The sequence below is a fragment of the Ursus americanus genome, chromosome 15 (assembly GCF_024610735.1).
Source record: "Ursus americanus isolate L20-20 chromosome 15, mUrsAme1.1.p, whole genome shotgun sequence".
Taxonomy (NCBI): domain Eukaryota; kingdom Metazoa; phylum Chordata; class Mammalia; order Carnivora; family Ursidae; genus Ursus; species Ursus americanus.
In genome coordinates this window covers 47,837,615-47,846,986 of record NC_142141.1, presented here as the reverse complement: position 1 = coordinate 47,846,986, position 9,372 = coordinate 47,837,615, and the positions used below count along the sequence as shown (strand labels likewise).

At 36.8% G+C, this 9,372-nt stretch overlaps 1 pseudogene; it reads right to left on the bottom strand.

The window, feature by feature from the left end:
• Positions 1 to 3,568: 3,568 nt before the first annotated feature.
• LOC123785580 (U6 spliceosomal RNA) lies at positions 3,569 to 3,668 on the bottom strand (annotated as a pseudogene).
• Between the last annotated feature and the right edge of the window lie 5,704 nt (positions 3,669 to 9,372).

Sequence of the window (9,372 nt, the reverse complement as noted above, 5' to 3'; positions counted from 1 at the left end):
GTGGCTCAGTCGTTAAGCCTCTGCCTTTGGCTAAGGGTGTGACCCCAGCATTCTGGGATCAAGCCCTGCATCAGGCTCCCCCAATGGGATCCTGCTTCTTCCTCTCCCACTCCCCCTACTTGTGTTCCCTCTCTCTCGCTGGCTGTCTCTCTCTCTGTCAAATAAATAAATAAAATCTTTAAAAAGAAATAAATAAATTTTTATGAGTAGATTCATTTAATTGTTTTTTATGTTAGTGAAAATATTAGTTGCTTTTCCTTCTTAAAAATTTTTCCTAAAGTGGCTATATTGATGTTTTAAAATAAAAGTTGGGAAAATCAAAAGAAAATGAAAATAAATGTATTTCTTTTTTATTTAGCAAAAAGTTCTTTACTTCGTTGTCTTTGAATTTAGTGGAAACCTTTTTAAAATTAAGTTTAATGCATCAAATGCATGTTTGAATATGAGTATGATCAAACAGATTTTGAGCCATTTCTACAAGATCTTGATTTTAATTTTAATATCCATGCAGACAAAAGCTGCAATTTAATATTTTGTTTCACTGTCAATTTATTCTTCTCCAATTTTTGACACGACAAATCCCTTTTTATTTTCAGTTATTAACTTATAAATATGTAGGATGTGTCTACACATACAGAGAGACTAGATATCAATGGAAATCTAGTCAATTAACAAATGTTGTTCATCTTAATATCAATCATAAGCTGAAATCCTATAGAAAAAATAGGTAACCAGATACTCTTGTACAACTTTTCTTCTAAAACTTTGAAGTTTTGATAAATTTTGTGTCATCTGCTTTTTCCCCTATTACTTCCCTCCATTAAAAAACAGTAACAATAATTCTGGAGGGTTAACAACACTGTGATTTATTTATTCGACCCTTATGATTTATATAGTTATCAAAGCCGTCTTCATATTAAACAACAAAAAGACTGCATTGACCAGTTAACATATGCTCTTTTGTGGGAGTATTCACAGTAGAAAGCCACTCATCTATTGGCAAAATGAGCATCAGTAGTGAAGAGCCTAGATGTAAGAAGTCTGCAGGAAGCATGTGTGTTGCAGAACCTTGTGATAAGGCATCTGCAGTAACTGTCTACATCATGTTTCCATTTAGCTTGTGTCATCACTCTGTGTCACTTTCATCCAGTCCACAATTTGCACAAAAAGAAAGCAAACCGCAGCAGCTCTTTAAATTCTGGAAATGTATGGTAAACTGTCAGTTTGCCTTCTATAAAGTTGTTTATCTCAGGATTTTACTTGGCACACAATTTCTCACTAAATGTAGCCCTCTTTCCCAAATGCAAAGGAAATCCCGTTGATCAATGGGGATTGCAAGGCTTATCAACATCAAAATAGAGACAGCTTAATTTCTTAGATTAGCATTTGGCTCAAACCAGCAAAGGTTTCCTAAGAAATTACTATTAATATATTTAAGAGTATCCAACTTCTTTATCTTCCTCCCATCAGCCCGAAATATAAGCCAAGGCCATGTGGCTGCATCTTAATCACCTATGAGCTTGAGAGCCATCCATTGAAAGCCTGTCTCAGTTCATAGATATGAGAGATTGTAATATTTTAACATTTCCTACTGCCAAGTCGTTAAGCAATAAAATGATCTTGGCACTTTCCTGCCAGTTCATCATGAAGAACTACTTTAGTTTTGCTTAGTCTCTTGATGAAACAAATGGAAGGCAGCTGCACCAAACGGCCCTTCAGAAACATGTTGCCAAACAAATCCCTGGAACTTTCACCCCTTTGCATGGCTAATTGAGATGGCTTGAAGCAGAGAAACCTAAAATGTATCAGCATAGAAAATCAAGTCTTAACTATTGGTGATTAAAATCATACAACTATCAGCTCATAATTCTAGTGTCATTCTCGCCTCCCATATTACCTCTAAGGTAAATCATGTGATGATTACTCAGCTAAAGATATATTTGCATACTTTAGCATACTTGTCACACTATGTATATTAAACACATATTTCCACTTACTAATTTATATTTTAATTTATATTCATTTTATATTTAATTATATTTTAAAAGTTTTGATCACACAAGTAATGCCAAAAGGTATGCTGGATGAGTAATTTCAAACAAGAGAGAAGAGTATAAAGTAAAAAGGTATAGTTCCATTTTCACATACAACCCATCTTATATTTTGGTATGTATTTTTTTAGACCATTCTCTGCATGGGCATGTGTGTGACTATGTGTATTTTTGTGTGTGCATATATAAGCTAAGAATTTTATTCTGCAAACTTACAGCAAAAATCAGCACATTTCTTTGTTACTGTTAATATTTTTATTAAAATTGGATCAGATCTTGAGTCCTCAATATGCTATTATGGGAACTAAGAACTCCCCTCTCATCTCAGAGGAGATAGAAAGCCACAAAAGTCTCTTTAAAAATTTTATTTTAATCCCAGTATAGTGAACATACAATGTTATATTAGTATCAGTTTATCAGTACGATAGAGTGATTTCAACAATTCTATACATTACTCAGTGCTCATCATAACGAGTGCACTGTCAATCCCCTTCACCTATTCTACTCATTCCCCTCACTCACCTCCCCTCCAGTAACCATCATGAGTTTGTTATCTATAGTTAAGACTCTGGTTTTTTTTTTGTCTCTTTTTTTCTTTGTTTTGTATCTTAAATTCCACATATGAGAGAAATCATATGGTGTTTGTCTTTCTTTTACTGATGAAAGTCCCCAAAGTCTTCATCAGAACAGAATGTTTTTGGGAGAACCCCCCAGGCTTAGAACACACAAGTCACCAAGGACATGCTCTCCAGGCAAACTTACATCATCCCATGAACTGGCTGCCAATTCATGGGTACCTGTCCCATACAGATTACACTTTCTCCTGCTTCAAGGAATTTACACATGCTGTTTCCTCAGCCTGCCCACCTCATACTCCAGCACTTTCATTCAGCCACCTCTTACTCACCTTTCACCTCACCTTGAAAGCACACAGTTTTCTTATGGAGGCCTTCTTTGTCAACCCAGATAAAGTTAGAGTCTGCCCCCCTAGTGGACAACAAGACACTTGTATATCCACTTCTTACCACTTCTCAACACTTGTTTTTGCTGAATCTCCACTTCCTTACTAACTATGATCTCCATGAGAGCAGGGCATAGTGCCAGACATTTATTACTTAACTGAATAGATAATTTATTGAATATCAACTATGGCAAAGCAATGTACTGGGTGGTAAGAATAAAGTGATATATTCCAATAGCATGATTGTTTCTTTCTCATTGACCTTACTTTTGAGACAGACATGAATAGAAAGTTACACCAATAATTACTTAATTAGAATGGTAGTAACACCTTAGAAGCAAAAGTGTATAGTGTCCACGTAAGTACAGGGAGGAAATCTGCTGAGAGAGGAGGGAATTTAGGGACATGCCCAGGAAGAAGTCACATTTAAGTTGAGACGTAAAGAGTAAATAGGACTTTATTAGGAAAAGCTTAGCTCCTTAGTGGAATTGGGAGGTGTGCGGAGTAAGAGCTTAGGGAGCAACAGGTGATGGGTAGATACTGAAGAACAGTAGACTTAGGCCAGGCTGGCCAGTCAAGTTTTTATGTCATCCTCGTGTATGCTAATCTTTTCTGTATTGCTCCACTTTTAGTATATGTGCTGCTGAAGTGAGCACACCAAGGTTTTTATACTATTGAATATTTTCATCTTTTCCCTAAGAATACGGGGGAGCTACTAAGCAGTATTAATCAGGTGACTGATATGAGTAAATCTGCAACTAGAATATCAATAATGGTGAATTGGGTCAAGATGGTGAAAACAAAGAGAATTGAATTGGAAAATATTTTGGAGTTAAAATAGGAGTACTTACTGGTTGACTGAATATGAAATGAAGGCTCTGGGTCAAGGAAGATAAAGTAAAAAATAATAATAAAAGCAATAGGTAACACTCATATAGCACTTGTTAGCACCTATCTTTATTTTAAGTGTTTCACATGTATTAGTTTGTTTATTTCACACACTAACCATATGACATAGTACTATTATTTTTCCAATACCATAGATAACAGAAGTGAAGTGCAGAGGTATTAAATAACTTGCCCAAAGGAACATGAGTCACTTTGCCATTTAGTAGAACTGGTATTCAAAGTTTAGTGGTTTGGCTCTAGAATTTATCACTCCAGGTTTTGTGGAATGAGAAGCTTAGTGGATGATTGTGACATAAATGTAAACAGAGAATATTGGAGAAGGAGTGAGTCTGGGTTAAAGTAAAAGACTTGAATTTTGGGTATGCTGGACTTGAGGTGCATTCTGTGATATGCAAGTGGAGGTGATAGGTCTGACAGTCTTTTTAAAAATTTTATTTATTTATTTGTCAGAGAGAGAAAGAGAGAGGGGGAGAGAGAGTACAAGCAGGGGGAGGAGCAGGCAGAGGGAGAAGCAGGTTCCCTGCTGAGCAAGGAGTCTGATGCAGGATTTGATCCTAGGACTCTGGGTGATGACCTGAGACAAAAGCAGATACTTAACCGACCTAGCCACCCACGTGTCCTGATAGGTCTGACACTATAAGTGAAATGTAAGCAGGAGATATCATTCTGGGACTCATCAGGGTGTAGACGACAACTAAAGCCATGGGATAAATGAGATCAGTCAGAGTGACGCGATGCAGGACAAGAAGATAAAGTCTGTGCTGTGGAGAGGAAGAGGGACCGGCATAGGGCTCTGAGAAGGAAGTGCCTCCTGAGTAGTAGAAAGAAAAAAAAAAGCAATGGGAAAAGGCTGTCAAAGAGCCAAAGGAAGACCTTTGTCAAGGTCTTTGTCAACTGGTACATTGTATGTTCTAAGAATATTTATTGACTTATTGATTGTTCATTAGGCTACACTTGAGCATCTATATATTTTTACTAGGATGTTCTCGGATCTCTCCTGTTCATGCATAAATCTATGATTTTGATCTGTAAGAGGTCAGTTCCTTTACCCTAGTAAGAGCAAAATTTTAGGAAGTAATAAACTATTTTCTCTAGAAGCATAATATGTTCTTTCTGCATCCACTAACTGATTCAGAAATATATTTGATCTCTAAGATCTAAATCACAGTAAAGCTTGGAAGTCCCACCTATTGGTTAAAGTCCAATACCTTTCCAAAAAATAAGCAGATCTGAGTTAATGTTAATCTTATCCAACTAATATTTGAAAAGGATCTTTGATATCTCTTTCTGCCATGTTATACCATTTTAATTAATGTACTACTAATGGTAGCGGCAATATTTACAATTTTACATACAAGTATAATGGAGACACAGATATAAATGGTTTCAATTATTTTTGTCCTCATGGTCAATGCCCCATGGTCCGAAATTTAATTAAATTTTTTGCATTAATGGTAAAATGGAAAATTGGGATTGAAGTAAGCAGTGTATTTTATTTGCTACAAAGAAGCTCCTGCCCTATATCCAATTTTAACCAATTATAATGCTCCACTTATTTAGATTAATTAGTAGGAATTATATAAACATTTCTCCTCAACTCACAACATTTTCATAAGGTAAAAGTAGAAATCTGTCTCCTGCGTAGCGGTACCAATAATCTGATATCAGTTATGTATATATGTGCCAGAAACAGTTCAAAACACAGTCCAAATTAAATTTATGTAATTAAATATATAGATTCAGAATGAGGTGTCAGATTTTATGGAAAATGTAGATAAATGCTCTGTAATTATATTTAAATTGAGCTAAACTTACCTGACATCAAAAACATGAGACTGTCTGATATAACCATTTTGCAGGATTGTAAATTAGTCCCTGAAAATGTTTTTCATCTTATTATTTTGACCTCCCAAACAGCGAATGTGTAGGGAGAGACACAGAGTTGCTTCTCAGCTTATATTCTCTCCTTTTGAAGACATATATGAATATCTGAATGAATGTCTAAATTGTGATTTCTAGAAAGCTTCAGAGAAATCTTATTTAAATATCTGATCTGATTATGAAATACTTGTAATATTAGCTTAAGTAAAATTTTCAAACATACAATTCAATGTTTTCTCTAGATTCCTAGAAAAAATTAATTACAAACACAGCCTTGAGAAAGAAAAATCCTAATAACTTACATAGTGTATTTTATCATACAGTATCCAATGTTTTGTAAATACAGAGACATACATTTCTTTTTCCTCCTTCAATTATCCATTCTCTCCTGTGCCACCATTTTATTTTTCTTCCAAGTCATCCCCACAAGCTCTTGAACAATGCTGAGGTTTTGTCTATGCATCTTTAAAACTTATAGAACTCGTTCATTATTTCTAATCTAAGAATTAATTGGCAAACTGTTGACTTTCCCTTATAAAAATATGGGGTCACCTCTCATGCCATTCCACATTTCACATTAGGGACCACATTAAGGTAAGTCACCACCCTCTCTCATTTGTTTGTTTCCTGCTCTTCAGGTTAAAATAATTTCTTCCTACTAAAGCCAATAATTATTTTAAAATGTAAATCAGATTATGTTCTCCCCTGCTTGCCACCCTCCACTGGCATCCCAACACACTCAGAGTAAGAGAATCGGCAATTTTTCATGGTAGCTAAAGGAATATAAGATCCAGGTATGTTGTGCCTGTGTCTCTAGATTTGATTGCTCTTTCCCCTTTGATTTCTGTGCTCTAGATCTGCTGACCGTCTACCTGTTTCTTTAACAGGTAAGGCTCATCCCTGCCTCATGACGTGACTTTTCTCTGCCCTCTGCCAGGAAAACCCTTTCTCAAATCAGTTTATTAAAGCCTGGCCCAATACCCTCTTTCTTTTTTCTTTTCTTTTCTTTTTTTTTTTTTTACTGTTTTTTTATTATATTATGTTAGTCGCCATACAGTACATCCCTGGTTTCTGATGTAAAGTTCGATGATTCATTAGTTGCATATAACACCCAGTGCACCATGCAATATGTGCCCTCCTTACTACCCATCACCAGTCTATCCCATTCCCCCACCCCCCTTCCCTCTGAAGCCCTCAGTTTGTTTCTCAGAATCCATAGTCTTTCATGCTTCATCCCCCTTTCTGATTACCCCCCTTTCTTTATCGCTTTCTTCCTCTACCGATCTTCCTAGTTCTTATGTTCCATAGATGAGAGAAATCATATGATAATTGTCTTTCTCTGCTTGGCTTATTTCACTTAGCATTTTCACCTCCAGTGCCATCCATGTTGCAGCAAATGTTGAGAAGTCGTTCTTTCTGATAGCTGAGTAATATTCCATTGTATATATGGACCACAACTTCTTTTTTTTTTTTAAAGATTTTATTTATTTATTCAACAGAGATAGAGACAGCCAGTGAGAGAGGGAACACAAGCAGGGGGAGTGGGAGAGGAAGAAGCAGGCTCATAGGAGAGGAGCCTGATGTGGGGCTTGATCCCACAACGCCGGGATCACGCCCTGAGCTGAAGGCAGACACTTAACCCCTGTGCCTTCCAGGCGCCGCTGGACCACAACTTCTTAATCCAGTCATCTGTTGAAGGGCATCTCGGTTCCTTCCACAATTTAGCTATTGTGGACAATCCTGCTATGAACATTGGGGTGCATATGGCCCTTCTCTTCACTACGTCTGTATCTTTGGGGTAAATACCCAGTAGTGCAATGGCTGGGTCATAGGGTAGCTCAATTTTTAACTTTTTAAGGGACCTCCACACTGTTTTCCAGAGTGGCTGTACCAACTTGCATTCCCAACAACACTGTAGGAGGGATCCCCTTTCTCCACATCCTCTCCAGCAATTGTTTTTCTTGCCTTGTCCATTTTTGCCATTCTAACTGGTGTAAGGTGATATCTCAGTGTGGTTTTGATTTGAATTTCCTCGATGGCTAATGATTTTGAACATTTTTTCATGTGTCTGTTAGCCATTTGTATGTCATCATTGGAAAAGTGTCTGTTCATATCTTCTGCCCATTTTATGATTTATTTGTTTCTCGCCTATTGAGTTTGAGAAGTTCTTTGTAGATCTTGGATACCAGTCTTTTATCTGTAGCATCATTTGCAAATATATTCTCCCATTCCATGGGCTGCCTCTTAGTTTTTTTGACTGTTTCCTGGCTGTGCAAAAATTTTTATCTTGATGAAGTCCCACAAATTCATTTTATCTTTTGTTTCTCTTGCCTTTGGAGATGTGTCACAAAAAAGGTTGCTTTCGCTGATGTCATAGAGGTTGCTGCCTATGTTCTCCTCTAGGATTTTGATGGATTCCTGTCTCACATCGAAGTCATTCATCCATTTGGAGTTTATCTTTCTGTATGGTGTGAGAGAGTGATCAAATTTCACTCTTTTGCATGTAGCTGTCTAATTTTCCCAGCACCATTTATTGAAGAGACTGTCTTTTTTCCACTGGATGTTTTTTCCTGCGTTATCAAAGATTAGTTGCCCAAATTGAGTCAGTAGCCGAGGGCCCATTTCTGGTTCTCTATTCTGTTCCATTGGTCTATGGGTCTGTTTTTGTGCCAGTACCATGCTGTCTTTGTGATCACAGCTTTGTAGTACAGCTCAAAATCCGGCATTGTGATGCCCCCAGCTTTGTTTTTCCTTTTCAACAGTTCCTTAGAGATTCAGGCCCTTTTCTGGTTCCATACAAATTTAAGCACTATTTGTTCCAGTTCTTTGAAAAATGTCCTCGGTATTTTGATCGGGATAGCATTGAAAGTGTACATTGCTCTGGGTAGCATGGACATTTTAACTATGTTAATTCTTCCGATCCATGAGCATGGAATATTTTCCCATCTTTTTGTGTCTTCCTCAATGTCTTTCAAGAGTGATTTATAGTTTCTAGAATATAGGTCCTTTACGTCTCTGGTTAAGTTAATTCCAAGGTAACGTATGGGTTTTGGTGCTATTGTAAATAGGATGGATTCCCTAATTTCTCTTTCTTCAGTGTCATTACTCCTGTATAGAAATGCAACTGATTTCTGAGCATTGATTTTGTATCCCGCCACGTTACTGAATTGCTCTATAACTTCTAATAGTTCAGGCGTTGATTCTTTTGGGTTTTCCATATAGAGTATCATGTCATTTGCGAAGAGAGACAGTTTGACTACTTCTTTGCTGATTTGGATACCTTTTATCCCTTTTTGTTGTCTGATTGCTGTTGCAAGGACTTCTAGTACTATGTTGAATAATAGTAGTGAGAGTGGGCATCCTTTTCGAGTTCCTGATCTTAAGGGAAAGGCTTCAGCTTTTCCCCATTGAGAATGATATTTGCAGTAGGCTTTTCATAGATGGTTTTTATGAGATTGAGGAATGTACCCTCTATCCCTACACTCTGAAGGGTTTTAATCAGGAAAGGATGATGTATTTTGTCAAAAGCTTTTTCTGCATCTATTGAGAGAATCATATGATTTCTGAATT